Here is a 7,207-nt window from a genome sequence, read left to right as displayed (position 1 = left end):
TCTCTTGATTCTTCCATGAGAAATTTGGGTGATTTCTCCATGAAGAATTGTAGGTGTTTCCATAGGGTTCTCCTAGGTAATTCACCTCTTCTATTGAAGGGTTCTCAGGATCATAAGCTTCTTCCTTAGATGAAGCTTCCTTAGTACTGTTTGGTGCATTTTGCATTCCAGACAGACTTTGAGAAATCAAATTGACTTGTTGAGTCAATATTTTGTTCTGAGCCAATATGGCATTCAGAGTGTCAATCTCAAGAACTCCTTTCTTCTGATTAGTCCCATTGTTCACAGGATTCCTTTCAGAAGTGTACATGAATTGGTTATTTGCAACCATTTCAATCAATTCTTGAGCTTCTGCAGGCGTCTTCTTCAGATGAAGAGATCCTCCAGCAGAGCTATCCAAGGATATCTTAGATAGTTCAGAGAGACCATCATAGAAAATGCCTATGATGCTCCATTCAGAAAGCATGTCTGAAGGACATCTTCTGATTAATTGTTTGTATCTTTCCCAAGCTTCATAGAGGGATTCTCCATCCTTCTGTCTGAAGGTTTGGACTTCCACTCTAAGCTTACTCCATCTTTGTGGTGGAAAGAACTTTGCCAAGAAGGCATTGACTAGCTTTTCCCAAGAGTCCAGGCTTTCTTTAGGTTGAGAATCCAACCATATTCTAGCTCTATCTCTTACAGCAAAAGGGAATAGCATCAGTCTATAGACTTCAGGGTTAACCCCATTAGTCTTGACTGTGTCACAGATTTGCAAGAATTCAGCTAAAAACTGATGAGGATCTTCCATTGGAAGTCCATGGAACTTGCAATTCTGTTGCATTAGAGAAACTAATTGAGGCTTTAGCTCAAAGTTGTTTGCTCCAATGGCAGGGATAGAGATGCTTCTCCCATAGAAATCAGGAGTAGGTGCAGTAAAGTCACCCAGCACCTTCCTTGCATTGTTGGCATTGTTGTTGTTTTCGGCTGCCATGTCTTCTTCCTTGAGGAATTCGGTCAAGTCCTCTAAAGAGAGTTGTGCTTTGGCCTCTCTTAGCTTTCGCTTCAAGGTTCTCTCAGGTTCAGGGTCAGCTTCAACAAGAATGCCTTTGTCTCTGCTTCTGCTCATAAGAAAGAGAAGAGAAAAAGAGAATGTGGAATCCTCTATGTCACAGTATAGAGATTCCTTGAAATGTCAGAGGAGAAGAGAATTAGAAAGAAGAAGGAGAAGGAGAATTCAAACTTTAATTAGATAAGGTTCGAATTGTGCATTTAGAAGGAGTGGTACTCCATAAATAGAAGGATGTGGGAAGGAGGGAAGAGAATTTTCGAAAATTCAATTAAAAGATTTTGAAAACATTTTGAAAATTTGATTGATAATTTTCGAAAATTCAAAGTGAGAAAGAAATCAAGTGATTTTTGAAAAAGATTTTGAAATTAGAAATTAAAAAGATTTGATTGAAAACTATTTTGAAAAAGATGTGGTTAAGAAGATATGATTGGTTTTAAAAAGATGTAATTGAAAAGATATGATTTGAAAACAATTTTAAAAGATATGATTTGAAAACAATTTGAAAAGATATGATTTGAAAACAATTTGAAAAGATATGATTTTAAAAACTAATGACTTGCCTAACAAGAAAAGATATGATTCAAACATAAAACCTTCCTTATAGAAAAGGCAAAAATGTTCAATCAAATCATTAATTGTTAGTAAGTATCTTTGAAAAAGGAAAGAAATTGATTTTGAAAACATTTGATTGAAAAGATATGATTTGAAAAAGATTTGGTTTTGAAAAACTTTGAAAACTTGAAAAAAAATTTGATTTGAAAACAAAATCCTCCTCCTAGCACCATCCTGGCGTTAAACGCCCAGAATGGTATACATTCTGGCGTTTAACGCCCAAAATGCTACCTCTTTGGGAGTTAAACGCCCAACCAGGTGCCCTGGCTGGCGTTTAAACGCCAGTCTGCCTTCTTCACTGGGCATTTTTGAATGCTCAGCTTTTTCTGTATAATTCCTCTGCAGTATGTTCTAAATCTTCAATTCCTTGTATCATTGACTTGAAAAGACACAAATTAAAAATATTTTTGGATTTTTAATAATTAAAATGCAACAAGAATCAAATAACAATGCATGCAAGACACCAAACTTAGCAGTTTGTATACTACTGACACTAATGAACTGAAAATGCATCTGAGACACACAAAATATTCAAGTCAATAGAATTCAAAGATCAGAGCAAGTGAATCATCAAGAACATCTTGAAGATCACTAAGACATATGAATGCATGCAATTGACACCAAACTTAGGATGAGACACTAGACTCAAACAAGAAATATTTTTGAATTTTATGATTTTGCAATTTTTTTTTTGTGTTTTTCGAAAATTAAGTGGGAAAAGGTATCAAAATTCTTAATGAGAATTCCAGGAATCAGTGCAATGCTAGTCTAAGACTCCGGTCCAGGAATTAGACATGGCTTCACAGCCAGCCAAGCTTTCAAAGAAAGCTTCGGTCCAAAACACTAGACATGACCAAAGGTCAGCCAAGCCTTAGCAAATCACTGCTCCAAAAGCAAGATTGATACGAAATCAACAAGCTCTTGTGGTGATAAGTTGAAACCTCGGTCCAATCAGATTAGACATGGCTTCTCAGCCAGCCAGATTTCAACAAATCATCATGAAACTCTAGAATTCATCTTCAAGAATTTCGAAAAAAAAATACCTAATCTAAGCAACAAGATGAACCGTCAGTTGTCCAGCCTAAACAATCCCGGGCAATAACACCAAAAATTTGATGTTGTTGCCGGATCTTGGCTCTGATGTTACCAAAGGCTTGCTCAAAACTAGAACAATCCCCGGCAACGGCGCCAAAAACTTGGTGCGCGAAATTGTGAACTATACTTTTTCACAACTCTCATAATCCCTGGTAATGGCTCCAAAAACTTGGTAGCCTAATACCATGGCATTACACAACTTCGCACAACTAACCAGCAAGTGCACTGGGTCGTCCAAGTAATAAACCTTACGTGAGTAAGGGTCGATCCCACGGAGATTGTTAGTAATGAAGCAAGCTATGGTCATCTTGTAAATCTTAGTCAGGCAAACTCAGATATATATGGTGATGAACGAAAATAACATAAAAGATAAAGATAGTGATACTTATGTAATTCATTGGTAGGAACTTCAGATAAGCGCATGAAGATGCCTTCCCTTCCGTCTCTCTGCTTTCCTACTGTCTTCATCCAACCCTTCTTACTCCTTTCCATGGCAAGCTCGTGTAGGGTTTCACTGTTGTCAGCAGCTACCTCCCATCCTCTCAGTGAAAGCGATTGCATATGTCCTGTCACGGCATAGCGGAATTCAGCTGTCGGTTCTCGTTCAGGCCGGAATAATATCCATTGATACTTTTGCGTCTGTCACTAACGCCCTAGCCTGCTAGGAGTTTGAAGCACGTCACAGTCATTCAGTCATTGAATCCTACTCAGAATACCACAGACAAGGTTAGACCTTCCGGATTCTCTTGAATGCTGCCATCAAGTCCTGCCTATACCACGAAGATTCCTTTTAAAGAATCCAAGAGATATTCACTAAGCCTCGGATGCTTGTAGAACAAGAATGGTTGTCAGTCACCTTGTTCATGGGTGAGAATGGTGATGGGCGTCAATCATCACCTTCATCATGTTGAAGAACAAGTGATATCTTGGATAAAGAACAAGTGGAATTTGAATGGAAGAACAATAGTAATTGCATTAATACTCGAGGTACAGCAGAGCTCCACACCTTAATCTATGGTGTGTAGAAACTCCACCGTTGAAAATACATAAGCATAAGGTCTAGGCATGGCCGAATGGCCAGCCTCCCAATGATCTAAGAACTAAAATGTCCAAAGATGATCTAGAGATCTAAAAGTGATCAAAAGATTTCTATACAATAGTAAAAGGTCCTACTTATAAGAAACTAGTAGCCTAGGGTGTACAGAAATGAGTAAATGACATAAAAATCCTCTTCCGGGCCCACTTGGTGTGTGCTTGGGCTGAGCAATGAAGCAATTTCGTGTAGAGACTCTTCTTGGAGTTAAACGCCAGCTTTGGTGCCAGTTTGGGCGTTTAACTCCCATTTGGGTGCCAGTTCCAGCGTTTAACGCTGGGATTTCTTGAGGTGACTTTGAACGCCGGTTTGGGCCATCAAATCTTGGGCAAAGTATGGACTATTATATATTGCTGGAAAGCCCAGGATGTCTACTTTCCAACGCCGTTGAGAGCGCGCCAATTGGGCTTCTGTAGCTCCAGAAAATCCGCTTCGAATGCAGGGAGGTCAGAATCCAACAGCATCTGCAGTCCTTTTTGGTCTCAGAATCAGATTTTTGCTCAGGTCCCTCAATTTCAGCCAGAAAATACCTGAAATCACAGAAAAACACACAAACTCATAGTAAAGTCCAGAAAAGTGAATTTTAATTAAAAACTAATAAAAATATACTAAAAACTAACTATATCATATCAAAAACATACTAAAAACAATGCCAAAAAGCGTACAAATTATCCGCTCATCAGCCATACAGTATCTCCATCCACTTATCTGAAATTCTCACCAATGAATTGGCATAAGTATTCTATCCCTTTTCTTATTTCTAATCTTTATTTCTATCTTCGAACCCATAAATAATGTTTAATCCGCCTGACTGAGATCTACAAGGTGACCATAGCTTGCTTCATACCAACAATCTCTGTGGATTCGACCCTTACTCACGTAAGGTATTACTTGGACGACCCAGTACACTTGCTGGTTAGTTGAACGGAGTTGTGAAACAAACTGTGAAGTTGATTTTGGACCAGGTTCTGTGCACCAAGTTTTTGGAGCCATTACCGGGGATTGTTTCGAGTTGGAAAAGAATGAATCACAATTTCGTCCACCAACGGTGAAGGTTGGCGTTTGCCAGTATGATCGTAATGACCATGGGGTCGTCGTGTCCCGAGATGATTTCGGATGCGTCTTTCTTGGTAAACGTGATTGCTGGGATGTCTGGGGCTTCCTTTTTTCCTTCGACGTGGTATACCTTTTTGAGGTGTCGCTTGCGGGATGATTTGGAGATTCCTCCTCTAGCAAATCCGCCGTGTATTACGTGAACGTGTCTTTTCGGTGTGCGAGGTGATCGTTCAGATCGTCCGACATCCTCATCCCTTCTTGTTTTTCTTGGTTTGTCATCCCGATTGGCCAAAAACCGATCTAGCTTTCCTTCTCTTACTAGTTTTTCTATGACGTTTTTCAAGTCGAAGCATTCGTTAGTGGAATGCCCTCGAAGTCGGTGATATTCGCAGTATTCATTCCGATTTTCTCCTCCTCTTTTGCCTTTAAGTGGCCGAGCTGGAGGGATTTTTTCTGTATGGCAGACTTCTTTGTAAACATCTACCAAGGATACCCTAAGAGGAGTATAGTTATGATATTTTTTGATTTTCTCTCCGGAGCGATCTTCCTTTTTCTTGGATTCTTTATCTTGGTAGGCAGAACCGAACCTTGATGCTTCGTCAAGTCGAGAATTTTCCTCCATGTTGATGTATTTCTACGCCCGTTCTTGTACTTCGTCTAAGGATGTCGGGTATCTCTTTGATATAGATTGGCTAAATGGTCCTTCTCGCAGGCCATTTATGAGGCCCATAATGGCAGCTTCTGTTGGTAGACTTTGTATGTCCATGCATGTTTTGTTGAATCTTTCCATGTAGTTGCGAAGGCTCTCCCGATCTCCTTGCTTGATCCCTAGTAGGCTAGGTGCGTGTTTGGCTTTGTCCTTTTGTATGGAGAATCGGGCCAGGAACTTTTTGGCCAGGTTGTCGATACTCGAGATGGATTTTGGAGGTAGGTTGTCAAACCATTTAATGGTTGTCTTGGTGAGAGTTGTTGGAAAGGCTTTGCAGCGAACTGCATCTGAGGCATCAGTGAGGTACATTCTACTTCTGAAGTTGCTGAGATGATGGTTGGGGTCCGAGGTGCCGTCATATAGAGTCATATCCGGAAGTTTGAAATCTTTTGGAATTTTGGTCTTCATAATTTCTCTGGTGAATGGATCTTGATCTTTCTGAGAGCTATCCTCTGTGGATGGTCGAGTAGCTTTAGTTTTGAGATCAGCTTCGAGTTTTATAAGCTTATCTTCTAATTCTCGACGCCGCCTTATCTCCCGGCGTAGATCTTCTTCTTTTTCACGTCGATGTTGGGCTTCTTTCTCAAGTTGCTCCAATCGATTTTGAAGTGCTTCTATTACTCCTGGATTTGACGAATTTTTGTCTCCGTTAGTTTTTGAAGTATCTTTGAGTATTGTGTCCGCATTTTTATGCGGCGTTCTGTCTTCCAAACCTGAATTGTGGTCGTTGTCATGGTCATCTGCCATGTTAATGGGATGACATCCAGGTTCCTCGGCAACAGCGCCATGTTCCGAGGGTTACCTAAAACTGTAGGTCGATCTCGGACGAGATCTTCTGTGTTGGTCGGAGCCGACGTGTGCGGCAGGTGGACAGCGGCCGGAGCTGGTGTGTCCGACTTGTTAGACTTGGTAGTGGTGCTGATCCTTCATCCCCGGAGAGTGGGGGTACCTACAAGGGACTCCGATGCTTAAGTTAGCAAGGGTATTAAGCAGGTATTGAGTAGAATCAGAGTATGAGTTATACCTGGGTGCTCCAGTGTATTTATAATGGTGAGATGTGGCCTCCTCTGGGTAAGATAAGTTAGTTATCTTATCTTATCTTATCTTATCTTTAAGTGAGGTCATCTTTAAGGGAACCGCCTTTATCTCTATGGGCTTGGGCTGCCCTTGGATTTGGGACGTGTTCCTTTATTTGGGCCCTTTGTTTGGGCTTTCCTGTGGCTTGGCCGAGCTCTTTGAGAAGAGGTCAGGTCGTCCTGACCTGAAGAGGTCGGTCGCTTTGTCTGTAGAACATCCCGGGTCAGACAGCTCGACCCAGGGTGTGAACAAACCCTATACACATGAGCGAATAGAGCGGATACACTTCCGGTGAGAGTTCGATGCTCAATACTTATTCCCGGCTTTCACAAGCGTTCGTTTAGCAAGTTATATGCATTCCATGGTGATGTTCTATTTGGTAGGATTCATGAATCACATATTATTTTCACCCTATATGCTCACATGCATTCTTGGAGGATAGCTTTACTCTTGACCAAGTAGGTAGATGATTTTACATTAGTCGCATGCATCCATTTAGGTACTTAGCATTTCA

The 7,207-nt window shown here is 40.7% G+C and overlaps 1 non-coding gene across 1 annotated transcript; it reads left to right on the top strand.

Annotated features, from left to right (window-relative positions):
• Positions 1 to 460: 460 nt before the first annotated feature.
• Positions 461 to 568, top strand: LOC130952969 (small nucleolar RNA R71). Its single transcript, XR_009075142.1, has one exon. It is a non-coding gene; the product is annotated as a small nucleolar RNA R71 (small nucleolar RNA).
• Positions 569 to 7,207: the final 6,639 nt, after the last annotated feature.

Source organism: Arachis stenosperma, chromosome 9 (assembly GCF_014773155.1).
Source record: "Arachis stenosperma cultivar V10309 chromosome 9, arast.V10309.gnm1.PFL2, whole genome shotgun sequence".
Classification (NCBI taxonomy): domain Eukaryota; kingdom Viridiplantae; phylum Streptophyta; class Magnoliopsida; order Fabales; family Fabaceae; genus Arachis; species Arachis stenosperma.
This window is presented reverse-complemented; position numbering and strand designations above follow the sequence as displayed.